We start from the raw sequence: 16,652 nt of genomic DNA, 5'->3' as shown, positions 1-16,652 counted from the left end.
AATATGTGACTGTAAATTTCTTAGATGAGCTATTTAAATTCAATTAAAATTTTGGGTATGTCGCGCGTTCTCCATGCATGTACACACTCCGGTGTCATCTATAAATAATTATCAACAAACATAGTTTATGTTATTTATGGAGATAATTAAATGAAAGCAGCAGATGAACCAAAGGTTATGTTCAGCTTAGCCCCTCCCAAACAGGCCCTGAGATTAAAGCTAAGTACGTTGAACCAAAGGTTATGTTCAGTTTAGGTAAGCACAATGAATGAGCACGTAATAGCTGTGTAACATATGTCTCAATTAATATGCTTTTCATCCAAACGTTTTTGTTCTGTTACACAAAAATTATCTATTATTTTATTATTTTTGTAAAAATAATTAAAAATTAAAAATAATGAAAAAAGAAAATATAAATGAGTCCAACTCCCAATACATTTAAGTTTTCCTTTTTCATTATTTTTATTTTTAGTTATTTTGACCAAGATAATAAAATAATGGATAATTTCTGTCTAATGGAACAAAAATGCATGGATGAAAGATACATTAAATTGGACATATGTCACACAGCTATTACGTTCTCACTCAGCTCACTCATTGTCCTTACCTAACATGCCTACTACATTCAGACCCATTGAACCAAGCCCCCAGAGAAAAATGATAAATTAATTACCTGGCCTGCCCCCCCTAGTGATTGCCTTTATTAATTCTTTCTAAATTCCTGCATATCCAATTGATACTCCTCTCCCCTCTTAATAATGCAATAAAAGAAAACCCAACAGAGATTCCCGATCAAAACGCTTACTGATCATGTAGACATGCATGAATATTCAAAGGACCTTCTTTTGCCTTCACACTGTCTACTGCTTTTTTTTTTTCTTTTTAGATGGAGGAAAGGTCAGACAAGGCTCTTTTTGGGATACCCTACAATAAATCCTTTTATATTTTCACTCCTCCCCCCCCTAAAGTTGCCCTACTACACTCCACAAACGTAGACATTAAAGAAAAAAGAGTAGAAAGAGATGTAAAAGATTCCTAAGATTATATATATGAGTATTATCACAATTAATTAATTAATTTGTTGAAAAAATTATTATATATTTATATATTAATTAGTTGCAGATGAATTTTAGGAATTGATTGGCAAAATGTGAGCAAGTTGGTTAAGTGGGGTTTGGCACTAGTGCATGCAGGAGGCTTGTGGAGGCACGTGCAATGCACTGATCCTCTATATCATTGACTAGCGTAGTGCAAATGTGTAATCCTCTACTCTTTAATTTGTGGCCTTGTAATAGTAATGAGGGCACCTATCTAACTACACAAAGGAAGAGGGTTGAATTAAAATACTCTCGCAAGCTCTAATTGGTCAATGGTGAGTTGATAAATGAGAATCCATAGTCTCGACATTTTGCACTTCCAACAAGCACGTACAATATATAATATACAAGCGCAAGAACAAGATCGAACCAGAGCAATGTTTTGTGTTAGAACTGTATATCGTTACATTATTGTACGATCGATGCCTGTAACCAAATCACGATAACAAACAAAAGCAGACGGGTGGAAGGAGGACGAATGACACTGCAGTTTGGTTTTTAATAAGTTGAGCAAAGAGACATGGATTTCATTTGAGGATTCTCTCTCTCTCTAGATCTGTCTCCACAGCTACAACAATAATGACTTAAGGTATATATTTATATTGTTTTGGCGTATTGGTGGAGATGACTAGTAAAACAAACTTTTCTATTTTGCAGCAAAGACCATATTTTTCTGTTACCGTATCTGTTGGGCTTGTTTTTGCAATACAAGTTTGTAGTAGTCAGTTACGTTTATGCATTTTATCTGTTACCGTATCTCCTTAATTATGTGTGATTTTGACTGAATTGGGTCCAGTATCTGTTCTGCTATGCATTTTACATTTTATTTTCATGTTCATCAGCAAACAAGCCTTAACTTAAGCATATATATATATATATATATATATATATATATATAATGCAAACAAAGCTTAGTCATAGATCGTAGACTTAAAATATGAATAGTAATGCTTATTAGTTTTTGTACTGGATTAGGGTGAATTTGGAATTTGTAGTGTGGAGATTTAATATCTTTAGAGATATTAGGTGTTTGATTGATTGCATATTTTGACACTTGCACCTTTTGTTTTGTAAAAGTATGTAGATTTCTAAAATTTTTCTTTTGCTGCTCTTTTTCACCTTGTTCCACGTTAGTAAAAGTGTTAATTGGACTAGATTTGGTTCAACCTAATCCAATCCAGTGTGAGTCCATTTACAAATGGACTGGACCCAATTTAATCAAAATCTAATACAAACCAAATTCAATCCAATACATTAAAGATTGGACATTTGGGGGCCAGCCCAAGGCCCGATACCTAGAGACTAGAATTAGGTCTAGTCCAAAATATAGGTCAATGTTGAAATTTGAGTTGGGCCTGGTCTCGGCCTAAGATTTATAATTCTAAGTTTAAATATGAGCTAGCCGTATACTCTTTAGGACAAGGGAAGGAGTAGCGATAAGGTGACAAGGTTGCTCACCGGACCGCTTTTTGTGAACAATCCAATATCATGTTTTCTTTGTGATGGTAGAAGAAAACCTTTTACAACAGATCTCTGGTTCACATTTGTTAGCGCTGGATCTTCTTTAAACTAGAAAGGTGAACAAGAAAGATAAAATGTTGAGATTGCTTTCCTCGAATTTTGGAATCTTATTCACCATTTGAGGAAATAGCAGTATCATGTGGCATATTTGAAAAGCAAGAAATAAGTTGTTGTTTCAACAGAAGATAATTCAGCCATCTTTTGTCATTACATCCATCACCTCTGAGTCCACGTTCTGTGCACCCAGTACACCTGCCAATCACAAACACCCACGTCGGCATGCTTAAAATTTACTGATTTAACGGCGTGCACTCATGGCATTGATTCAGTTAGTGACAATATTCTCACTAATACTATATCCAACTTTTCGGTGGTCCGCTCCTACTGGTTGGGTATATTTATACTAATTTAAAGAGTATAATGGCCTCAATAATATTTCTCGAATTTTTTGAGGATAAAATTTATCTCTCTATATTTAAATTTATTGATAAAAAAGAGGGCAAATAGGGTAATTGGTTATTAATATTAAATGACTTGAAAAGAAGTAATTTTAAGATATTCGATGCATTCCATTCTCTCTCATTAAATCTAACATTTAAGGTATTAATTTGCATTCACCTTCACTGAATCATATATTTAGGGCATTTTTGTTTATTCTCATCATTAAATTCTATTAATTAAATCCATATATAATAAATTAATAATTTCAATAACACAAAAACTTATACTTTTAAAATATACCTTGAAAAAAGTATTTTCATCTAGGTGGTGGTAAGAAATTAAATCATTTTGGGTCAACTGGGACAATCTATGTTGTCACAATTAAATAATAAAATTCAAAAATAGATAAAATACAAAAAAATATAGGAATTAAAAAAATGGGAAAAATTTTAACATCATATATATTCAACATATTAAACAAGAATAAGCATGTAAATAAGAAATGATTTTATTAGTGATGAAAATGGAATGCAAACTTTAAAACTAATTGGAAATAAAACTATTTTTTCTATTTTCACTCATTAAATCTCATATATAAGGTATATTCTCTCATTAAATCTCACATTTAAGATATATTTTTCTAATCATTAAAGTCTATTAATTAAATCCATAACATTAATTTTAATAGTATAAAAATAAATATTTTAAAAAATGAATTAAAAAAATCATTTTCTTCCCTCCGGGTGGTGGGTAAGCAATTCTACCATATGGGTTCAAATGGGTTAATAAAAAATATCATAATTAAATAATAAAATAAATTAAATATATAATACAAATAAATATAAAAAGAATTGGGCATATCTCTAATATTTTATATTTATTATACCAAACAAAAACAAGTATGAAAATAATAATATTCTCACTAATTCATCACTAATAAAATCATTTCTTATTTACATGCTTATTCTTGTTTAATATGTTGAATATATATGATGTTAAAATTTTCTTCCCTCCGGGTGGTGGGTAAGCAATTCTACCATATGGGTTCAAATGAGTTAATAAAAAATATCATAATTAAATAATAAAATAAATTAAATATATAATACAAATAAAAATAAAAAGAATTGGGCATATCTCTAATATTTTATATTTATTATACCAAACAAAAACAAGTATGAAATGTAAGAAGTATTCTTATTAATGTTGAAAATGGAATGTCAAATTTAAAAAATGTAAGAAGTATTCTTATTAATGTTGAAAATGGAATGTCAAATTCAAAATCAACCTAGAAATGAAATGATGCCATAATCAAATAATAAATTTTTTAAAAATAAAAAATACAATGAATCACAAAAATGAAAAAATAAAAAACATTTGGGCACATATCTAATGTTTTATATTTATAAAAAATAAAATACTGGGTACATATCTAATATTATATATTCATTATATTGGACAAAAATAAGTATTATACATAAATACTTTTTATCAATGATGGAAATGTAATGCACAATTAAATGTCAACATAGAAATCAAATTATTTTTCTTTTTGGGTGGAGGTTAGTGGTTTGGATCAAATGGATTAATCTATGATATGATAGCTAAATAGTAAATCTTTAAAAATAAAAAGTACAAGTAATCAAAAGAATATATAAAAAAATATATATTAATTATGTCAAATAAAAATTATGATAAGTAGAAATTATTTATATAATGTAGATGAAATATATAACTCAAAACTAACCCAAAAGCAAAGTTATTTTCTTATCTAGATGGTGGGTAAATTGTCCAACTTTTCAAAGAAACTCATAATGTCATAATTGAATAATAAATATTTAAAAAAAGATAGAACGCAAAAAATGAAAAATTGTAGACTTTTGTTGAAAACATTTGGAAACATTTCTAATTAATGTTTTATATTCATTATATTAAATATACATAATTTTTAAAATAAAAATTATTTTTATTTATGATAGAAATGGAATACAAAAAGTTAATAATAATAATAATAATAAGTGTTATTATAATTTAAAATTTGCACGTGCAATGCACGTCACAAACATTTACATTTAGTTTTAATCATATTGTTACATTTGTTAATCATATTGTTACATTTGTTAATTTTCATGATGTATTTAAAATTCAAGTAATTAACAAAAAGAAAAAATTTTCACCTGCAACCCACATACTTAATTACTAGTTAAAGTAAATGTGTGAATGCGAGTACCTCTTTTCTAGTTTTCTACTTTCTATTACTGGTATTGGTGTGGTATGTCCGTGACTTGTTGGCCGAATCACCACGTGGCCAATTTATCTATGTATCCCTCCACGTGGCCAACTTATTCATTAATCTCACTCTCCCTCCTTGGTTTTCACACACCTATGTATCTGACTGCTGACGGCTCCTCCCATCTTTTTATTCAGTATTGGTTCACACGTCAAGAGGTCCTCTAATAAGATTGCTCATTTCCGAGCAAAAATCTGGTCTTATTGGACTGGAGATACCCCCTCTTGTATTGATCATAGTTAGTCAATTCTTTTTTATCAGCATTTATAAACCCAAGACGTTGATGAATGAAATTTGATCTTGGGCCTAATTAAAAAAAATTTAAGAGGAATCATCAAGTTCCATTTCCAAATACACCAAGGATTAATTGATTCATCATATATACCTTCATTTTAATCATCGTACCTAGTTATTTAATTAAATACTACATTCTAATAAGAAATAAGTCAGAATTTGCAGTCCTTGCATTGAAAAGATATGGGTTAAGGTACTCAGATAATTTTTCTTCCTTATAAGGAAGAAGATAACAATAAAAAAGAAAATAAAATACATGAATTTGTATATAACTACAAATATACATGTACAATAATGCAATACCTTGTATATGATATTTCTATATATATTTCTATATTTTTATATATATCTTGTATTTGCACTGTACATATAAGAAAATACTTTGGTGATTATGGTATAAATCCATCAAGCATTAATCTTTGTTCTTTTAATTAAACAGATGCCTTAGGAATTAAACTAAATTGCCATAAATTCTTCTATCCTGTTAAAACCTTGGAAGATCATTATTTTTCTCAAAAAACCTGAGAGATTAATCTACTACTCCATCTCTTCCCCCTTCCTGCTGTATAGAAATATATAGGAAGTCTAGTGTGCTTAAATTTTATTCAATCACTTGCCCATTGGGAATTGGGTAGAAAAGATGAAAGCCAAATTTTCTCAGTGGTTGAACATCTTTCAAAAGAAGAAATGTTTGCTTGATCTTTTTAAGCTATAAAAGGTCAGTTTGGAAAGAGTACAAACCTGAAACCTGTATTTACAATGTACATATTTGTATTTTTATTCTTTTCTAACTGACCCTAAGGCTATGCTTGGTTTGAAGGAAAAGGTAGGGAAAGGAAGGAAAAGGTAGCGAAACCTATACAAAGTTTATATATATTTTCCTACCTTTTCCTTCGTTTCCCTTCTTTTTCCTTTAAATCAAACACAGGGTAAGGTTATGTTTGGTTTAAAAAAAAATAGAAAAACCTATTTTTCCCTTCCTTTTCCTACCTTTTCCTTCAAACCAAACATAGCCTAAGGGGTTATTTAGTACCATGGTGAGCTTATGTTCCAACTGGTTCTAGAACATGCATGCTTTTAGAGTGTGGCACTCCTGGAAAACAACAATTCTTGGCTCTTAAACACAAAATATCTTTAGTAATTTCTTAACATGCTTATTTCTCTCTTTTAAGAACACACCAAACTTTATTCCTTCTTTTTATGGTAAGAACATTTTATTGCTTTTATATATCATTTATTCAATGCATTTCATTTGATAAACAATACATTTTAAATCACAATATTTTATAACATACCATACCACAATTAATGCACAATTTTTTAGTGTTTTAAAACCGTTGAGAATGGGTCCTTATTTTGGTTCTATTTAAGTAGAGGTGTAAAGTAAGCGGCCCGTGCCGTGCTTCCTCTCCGGTGGAAATTTTGGGGGTCAGTTCGATATGGCTCATGACCCAAGTCCGTGTGGGTCCGTGCCATGTTGCGGACCCCGGTCGGGGGTGAAAGTTTCACTTCCATCAATATCAATCACATCAGTGCCAACACTATCATGATGCGATTGAATATCATCAATGGTGAACATGTCGGGGAATCAGTTTACGGAAGAGTTGGCCGTTTTTTTTTTAATTCTAAAAAGATAAAAATTAATCTAATTCGACTTACCTGGATTGTCAATTCAAAATCCCAACTTAATATCAACGATTGAAGCCTTTCAACGTCTAAGCCTCCCAAATTGAGCTAGTTGAGCAAGTCTTCTTCTTGTTGAAAATTGAAACTTCAATAAAGTTGAGACTTGAAAATTGGAGAATGGAGAATCAGACAATCAGTTAATCAGAATTACTCAAATTGTAGAGAATTGAAAATGTATGAGTATGAGAGAGGGAGAGAAGAGATTAAAACAATTGTTGAATTGGTGTGATGAGATTGGTGGAGGATAGGGCTATTTATAGGAATTGAACATAATTCAATTGCTCAAAATACCCAAAAAACTATCTGTTATTTAGTTATTGGGAGGGGTATATTGGTCATTGTAAAGTTATTTATAACTTTACCCAAAAATCCCCTTAAACTAGTTGTTATATAACTGTTGAGGTGGCATTTATGTCATTTTTTCTTCCCCATAAGCAAAATAAATAAATACCCCCCTAATATGGTTGTTTATAACCCCGCCCCCCCCCAAAAAAAAAAGAAAAAAAAAAAACCTGAAACTAGTCGTTGGAGCCCAGCGGCTATATTTCGGATGGGCTGCGCTCGGCCCGCTACAGGACCGGTGGGTCGTGTCATACCGGCCCATGGACCTCGAACCCCCGGCTCAGCACGGCACGAACCTTCATGCTGGGCCTAGCACGGCCTGTGGGCCGTCGTGCCATATTGGGCCGAGCCGGTCCCCGACCCGATTTACACCTCTACATTTAACCTATTAAGAAGCGTTGAAAAATTCAGCACACCGCTGAACCCGTTCAAACCGTCAAACATTTCAATCCAAACAATGGTTCACAATTTTTTAGTTTTTTTTTTTTGTCTGAATAGGAAATCTAGACAAAGGAGCTTCTTTGAAATGACAAAGGGATTTAAGAATTCAGAGAAAGTGTTCTTTTGAAACGACAAAGGGGCTTCTTTCAAACAAAGGGATTTTTTTATCAACGATGAAATGACAAAGGCTTTTTAGAATGACAAAGGGGTTTCATTTTTATTCTTTGAAGAACTCTGACTGAGCTAGGGGAATTGAACAACGAAAGGGTTTCAACCTCTGGTTGCATAGGTCATTAGGCCTTCCTTTTGATCGAGAAATCCCAGGTTATTTTGTAATTTTGTAGGATATTGTTCTTAGATTCATATTATTTTTTTTTTGTATCAGATCGAGAGAGAGGCATTTTCTTTATTTCACTTCGTTATTTATTTTCTACTATATTTATTATTTTAATTATTATTATTATATACATTTATGACATCACAAGTGGAAATTCGGAGATCGACTTCGTCAGTGCAAGGCTTGCGGTGTTGGAACAGTCTTTACATCCTTGCATTGAGAATATTCCCATTCCTATGTACTTTATTTCACGGGGAGATATTTTCAATACAAGACAATAAAAACTGTTTGAACGAGCTTGCACTGACTGAAGCTGAGTTCAACTATTCAACCCAGATGATTGACCACTAGCTTAAAAATTCCATGAGCGCACTCATGGAATGCGCTCTATGAGGCACAGATGTGATCTCCTCTCATGCGCGTGCACACACACTAGTGACAGTTTTTACAAGTACAGAAAAAATTTAAAATCTAAATACATTTTCATCTTTTTTGGTATTGCCATGTACATACATGCATGCACACATACACTTTATATTAATAGGCCGAATTGGCTAGAAATTATTACAGTTGGTGAAAAGACTATTCAAATTTGAGCAACCTATCCACACCCACCTGAGATAGGGATGAACATTTATGACATGGCTTGCTCAACAAGCAAATTTCCTAGTTTGAGCAGCTATTTTTCTTTTAGGCCTGGCCCAAAAGATATATGTACTTATCTATACCATTTTTTATTTTATTTTATCATTAATAAAAACAATTATTCTTTATCACGTTATTTTTTGTAATTAATATAAAATATTAGATATTGTCATATGTGTCCTAATGTTTTCAACAAAATTTGTATGTTTTTTATTTTTTTCTGTTTATTCTTTTTTCCAATTTTTATTATTTCATTATGACATCAAAGGTTGGTACATTTGTTTTGAAAGTTTGAATTATTGATTTGCCATCAAACATGAAAACAATTTCACATTTTTTTTTAGTTTTAGATTTTGTATTCATTTCTATCACCAATTAAAACAGCTATTGTTGATTACACTTATTTTTTCTTTAATGCAATTAATATAAAAATATTAGATATGTGCCTAGATGTTTTCTACAATTATTTTTTGTTTTTACACAATTATCTATGTGTTTTTTCATCTTCCTTTTGTTTTAATTATTTAATTAATATATCCAGGGTTGACACATTTTGACCTAAAAGGTTGAACCCACCACCGTATTGGAAAAGGAATTCATTTCTAGGTTGTTTTTAAATTTAGTATTTCATTTTCTTCATCAGTAAAAACAATTATTGTTTATCACACTTATTTTTATTTAACATTATTATATAAAAATAATGTTGAATTCTTATATTTTTGTGTTTTCATAATTTTTATTTTTTTTAATTTAACTTCAAGGGTTAACTTGTTTGACTTAAAAGGTTGAACTATTGACCTGCTACCAAATATGAAAACAATCACTTTTGAAATGGTTTTAAATTTTGTATTTCATTTCCAACATTAATGAAAGCAATTGTTATTCATCACACTTTTTTTAATATGATTAAAGTAAAAATATTATTTTTTATATTTTAAAAGTTTTATTATTTAACTATGACATCATGGGCTGATCAATTTGACCATATGGTTAAATTGATTACTTGCCACTAGAAAAAAAAAAGAAAATTCTTTGTCTTTTCGGTTGCTCCTAAACATAGGATTTAATGAGAAAGTTTTGTATTTAATACTTAAAAAAATTAAATATAAGATTAATGAAAAAAAATTGAATGAAGTGAAAAGTAATAGCCCAAATTACATTTTTTGTCCTTACAATTAGAGATGGACCAAATTCAAGAATAAGGGCATTTTAATAAAAGATAAGATTAGATGACAAAGAGTTAATACCTTCTCTCTGTGTGTGCATTATATAATATGTCAACATATAAATAACATATTTTGATATATTTTTCTATGATTTTGATTATAAAATTAATTTTAATAACCAAAATTTATTAATTAGTACTCGGATGCCCTACTAGGCCTAGTCCCGCACCTGGGCCTAGGCTGGGACAGGCCTGGCAGCACTAAAGAACGTTGATGTAGGGCTGCAAATAAGTTGGATCAGACCCGATCCGAATCCAATACCATTTGTTAAGAGGCGCAGATCCTAACAAATTGGATCAGATCGGAAAATCCGATCCATTAATTTAACAGATCAGTTCGAATATTGGTTGATCCAATCCGTTGTGACCCAATCTGATCTGTTAATTATGAAATATTATATATTATATATTATTTATGTATTATATGTATATTCTATATATTATTTTATATTTTAATATATTATTATATTATATAAATAATATAAATATAATTCTAATCGAATAGGACATCCGATAATATATTTCGAACCATACTTTTGAAAATCCAACGGATCCTTATCGGATTTTCTAAACGGGTCGGATCGGATATGCCATTACCGAATCCGGCCCAATCCGTTTGCAGCCCTACGTTGATACCCTGTCAAAACCAGGCCAGCCCGTTATCATCCCTTTCATGAGCCATTTTATGTTGATTCTTTTTATCGAAAAAAAAAAAAAGTGGGGTTTGAGTTGGCAAAGTTGGACTCTGACCTCCGTCTATATCCAGGCCCAATATCCATGTCTAGGGATGGGCTCAGATTAACTTTATCGCATCCAACCAATTTATATCCCTACTTTATTAGAGACACTAGAGAGAGATTTAATGGGTGATGGCCTGATGGGAGAGAGAAGAGGGTATAAACATTGATTTTTCTCTCTCCTCCCGGTCAACTTTTGAACTTTTGATTTTTTATGACATCTCATTGGTAAAACAAATCATCCCAATGGTTGCACCAATGAGCCATCACCCAGAAAGAAAAGTGGATGGGCTGCCACCAATTTGGAGTTTTAAAACAGATAGCCCACAAGAAATTGCTCTTAACGGCGTTACCAGTATAACCATAAATGAATCTGTATATAACTCCAATTACTCAAAATTAAACCGTAATTGATCGGTTTAAGACCACAGATTCTTACATTGTCTTTTACTATCGTTAATGTACTTGAAACACTGTGGGCAGTTAAACACAGTGGGAGATAAAACGATGTCTCTTTGATTGTTTTTCCAATTGATGAATACCATTTTCTGTTGTTAAGATAAGGACATAAGAACCAATGGATGTAATAAAAGATGAGCAAACATAAACCCAACTATTGAATCAATAGTGAGTAGAGAAGAGTCTAACCAATTACCAAGAAAGGGAAAACAAGATAACGATACTTTTGAATAAGAACGCCTTATTCATCTAATAAAATCCGTCCTGTCCTTCCTCTCCTTTTTAAAATGGATAAGATATGATGAAATCTCCATTTCCTGCATTCAAATTGATATCATTACCTTCATAAAATAAATCATCAACCAAATAAAAATAAAAATAAAAATAAAAGAGGGAGACAAAAACTTTATAAAGCCAAGCAGTTGACTAGTTGAGAGTTAAATAATCACGACCGATCTTTACTGTATGATATGGTCATTTGACATCCAAATCCATTTATTATATGTGGATGATACATCTTTTTTTTATGTCCACTCTAATGCTCCCCATCACTTGTAGATTGATTCGTTTGAAAAAGAGATGTGTCAAGATTCTCTTCCTTTGAGTTGAAGACTTGAAAGGATTAATTGGATTACAGAGTTTAAATATAAATTCTGAAGTATAATATCAATAACCAGAACTCTTTAATAACCATCATGTGGATCTACGGATATACTTCATCACATAAATAATCCCCAACAGACGAAACCCATTTGTGTGTGGCGAATCGTCGATAAAGCAAGAGCTCAAATTGATGAGAATTGTCCAAGGAAATTTGACTTGATGCTGACCCTTTCACTAATTAGATTAGTCAGGGTTTATGCCTTTTGATATTATATTCTTTCCTTAGGCGTGTCTATGCGCCTCCTTTTGCTTCATATCTACATTTTTTTAGTTAAAGCTAAGCAGCTTTAATATGAACAATCCAGATTAACGATGACTAGATGGTCAACTACAAGATCCCATTTGTTTGTCAGTGTGCCAGTGAAAGTGCGTGGGCTCTCTCTCTCTCCTCCATAGATAGAAAAAAATGTCTCTGTCTGGTTGATATAGTCCTCTGCAGCTGGGCCGGCTTCAGTTAGCAGGAAAACCATTAGTCCAGGGCAGACCCATCTAGAAGTCAGCTTAAGATAAGAGAGTGAGTAATGGGTCGCCAATTGTTAAATATATATAAGCAGGAAGCAGGAACCCCTATTCCCAAACTATCCGCAAGACTTGCCCACAAAGAAAGAAGTATGAGGAGAAGCACTTTGAGTTGAGTAGGGAGTAGGGAGTAGGGACGAAAGACATTAGATGGGTGATGGGTAGTGCAATTGGGAGAAAAATGAGTGGGAGGCACAAACACATAAGACGAGATGAGATGAGGCGCTCCACCTAGCTGGATTTGTCTGCCAAGGCGATCTTCCATTATACCATCATTAAAAAAAACACTTAATTGTCTGGGCCTTATACAACCAAATACGTACATGGGTACATGTTCTTCCCACTATCACACACACTTAGCCTCTCCCCTCGCGCCCCAAGCTCTATAAATATGTGCATGAATATCTCCTCTCAGTATCCACAAATTAATCGTCAACAAGTAATAGAGAGCTTCAGTTCAGCCCACTCGCTTGCTTTAATCATGGCCACGACCAACACAACTCTTCCACCCAGGCAGGTGGTGATATTGTTGCTGTTAATCCTATTGGTGCTCACTGCAGTGCAATCTGAGGCACGAGTTCATCGTAGCCTTCTAAACGAACAGAAGAAGAAGAAGAAGATGAGTAGCTACGTCATTTTACGAGGGTTAGTAGAGAGTCGTCCAATGAAGCACCCCATGGACATAGGATTTACGAGAGTGTCACCTGGGGGGCCGGATCCTCAACATCACTCTCAACCTCCATCAATGCCCTAGACTGTCAGATGACATGCATTCATGCACCACTCCTCCTCTCCTACAGGCATATATATGTATCTTTTGAGTTGCAGAGATATATCTACCAAGGTGTTCATCAATAAGCAAGCTAGCCCAGTTGCTGCAATTTTGTCTATGTGATGTGTGTGTCCACCTCATGAGGTTTTAATTAATTTGTACTACTGTTTTTTGTTTCTAGCTAGCCAACTTGTTTCCTTCCTTTTCCTTCAATGTCATTATGTCAATGTCCATCCATCCATCATGAGAATCTCTGTAGATGGTGATAAGGAAATTAATTGATATATCATGCATTGCGTTTGAGTTTAAGATCGACATAAATAATGTTTAATATATAGGAACACTTAGGTGATGTTCCTATTTATATGAAAAACGTTTATACTTAATTTTTTTCAAAACCGAGAAAAAGTATTTGATAAACAACTTAATTTTGGGGAAATATTACCATGAAGCTTCTCCTTACGAGGCAAACATTTATTTGATAAATTATTAAATAACATTTTGAGACAAACAACTGACACCGCTTTTCAAATAAACTGAAGCCATACCAAATACCATCTTTTAACATCGAACCTGCTGTATTAATGAATGCATTAATTGGGATGAGGGGATGCCTATGCCACGCACATAAGAAAACATTAATGCAACAAGGCCACCCATTTGAAGAATAACTCTCGATCCATTTGTCACTTTGACATTTCTCCAGTTAGGTTTCCTTTAAGTCAAAACAGCTCTACCAAATAAATAAAACACCCCCTAGCTTTCCTAGTGTTTCAAGCCATGTATGACAGCCAAATCAGAAGTTGAGCAAATGTAAGGGGCTGTTTATTTGATTATTGTTTATCTAATAAACGTTTTGTATGATATTTTTCTTGAAAAATGAGAAAAATCGTTCAAAAATGTTTAATAACATCATTAGAGATTAACCAAATAAAATATTTTTTGATAAATAGCTTAATCAAATAAAATTCCAATTCCATTGGGAAAAATGTCTATTTAATGTTTACTGAATTGGGGCTTAGTAAATGAAAATGGTACCAAAACATTTAATTACCCATAGCTCAATTATTTGTTAGTGGAAAAACATCTCTAGGGCTGGGTTGACCAATATAGGAAATCAGCACACTACTATAATTACATTTAGATGTGTAAATCGGGTCATGCTGGCCGGTATGACATGGCACACACAAAGAATGGGCTAAGTTGGGTCGTGCTTCCCTCCCCTAGGATAATTTGGGAGGTTGGTCAGGCATGGCCCACGGCCCGAGCCCATTCCGTGTCGTGCTGTGTCGTGGGTCTAGGTTGGGTAAGGCTATGGGTCGAGCCTTGGGCCTAGGCCAAACCGAGCCAGAAAGGCCAAAACTGTTTTTTTTTATATATATTTTGATATTTTTAATTATTTTTGCTATTTAAAACTAAAATACTTCTTTCCTTTGGAAACAAATTGAAAAAATAAAAAAAAAATCTAACAAAGAAATGAAAAAAGAAATACTTGTCAAAATACACAAAAATTGGGAAAAAGTAGGAATTTTATTTCATTTAAAATATAAAAATTACAAATTGAAAATAAAAATTTACATTATTGAAAAAAAATAACAAATAATTTAGATAAAATTGAAAAAATTACTCCATCTCCTTGACTTTAATCACCTCCTTCATTAGGTGTAGTAGTGTCATGCACTCCTTTGTCTTGTAATTTATCCTCAACATCCAATAAATCTTTAAAGTATATGTCTTTTTCTTGTTTTTCATGGAAGAGCAAATGTCTACCCAATTAGCCAGTACCACCCTTGCTATTCAAGCTAAAATCAATCATACATTTTTTTGCAAATAGTTATTTTTCCCTTCCCCTCAACCTCCTCTATTTTAAGTACTTTCCAAATTGGTCTAGTGAACTTATTGTTGAGGAATTGGTTTCGGGAGGAGGAGTCAACCATTTTTTAATTATAAAAAAATAAAAATTAATTTAATTGCACTTACTCGAATGACCTGGATTACTGGTTTAGAATCTCAACTTGATTTCAATAGTTGAAGCCTTAAAGCCTCCTAAATTGCTAAGTGTATGACAATATGAAAGGAGAGACTAAGTGAATATGAGAATTGAGAAGATAACTGCTGAATTGGTGTCACTAGAATAGTGGATGATAAGACTATTTATAGGAATTGAAAATAATTCAATTGCCCAAAAATACCCTAAAAATTAGCCATTTTTTGTTGTTGGGAAGGGTATTTTGGTCATTATAAAAGTCATTTATCACTTTACCCAAATGCCCCCAAAGTCCCAAACTAGTTGTTATATTATAGGATATAGCTATTAGAGGGGCATTATTATCTTTTTCTTCCCCCAAAGCCAAAATACATAAATACCCCTCCTATATAGATATTTATAGGCTTATAGTTATCGATTGAGAGGTATTTCTATAAACCCCCTAAAAAAGCTGAAACTAACCATTTGGGGGGTCCCGTCCCCCAAGGGCACCAATGGCTAGTTTTCTCAAAGGGGCTCCACTTAGCTTGTTGCGGGGCTATGCTGGGTCATGTCATGCCAGCCACGGACCTGAAACCCCTGACCTAGCACGATCCGCACAACACCTCTAATTACAGTAAACAACTCAGTGATCTGCACGTGTTGCCCATGTGATGAGAGTGCTTTCGATTGGTACTGACCAAAAAACAGTTTTTAAATTGTTTTCGATTTTTTCGATTTAGTTATTTCAATATTAGGGAATTTTGATTCATTTTATTCAGTTTTAGGCTATTTCATTTTTCAGATTTGAAAAATGGATTAACCAAAAAAACTGAACTAATATTATATGTTATGAAATTTAATTTTCATAACATAAATAATAAGAAGGTTAGTTTTCATAACATAAATAATAAGATAATATTATCTTATAATAAGAAGGTTAATTTTCTCTATTTAAAGTTTAGTTAATTCGGTTTGAAATTTTATCAAATAAACTAAATGCACACCCCTAATTTTATCTTATAATAAGAAGGTTATTTTGTCATAGTGGATGTACCTCTTGTATTGAATTGTTTTGTTCCTTCCTCTTTTTTTATTATTCCAATTATGTGAACTGAGATGTGAGCTATCAAAAATAAAAGAAATACTTTCCATAAATACAACAATGCTGTTGCGCCTTGTATACCATCAAAAATAAAGAAAAAATCGCAATGCTAAAA

Source organism: Nelumbo nucifera, chromosome 1 (assembly GCF_055504915.1).
Source record: "Nelumbo nucifera cultivar China Antique chromosome 1, China Antique-T2T, whole genome shotgun sequence".
In the NCBI taxonomy this organism is placed as follows: Eukaryota; Viridiplantae; Streptophyta; class Magnoliopsida; order Proteales; family Nelumbonaceae; genus Nelumbo; species Nelumbo nucifera.
Note: the sequence above shows the minus strand (reverse complement) of the source record.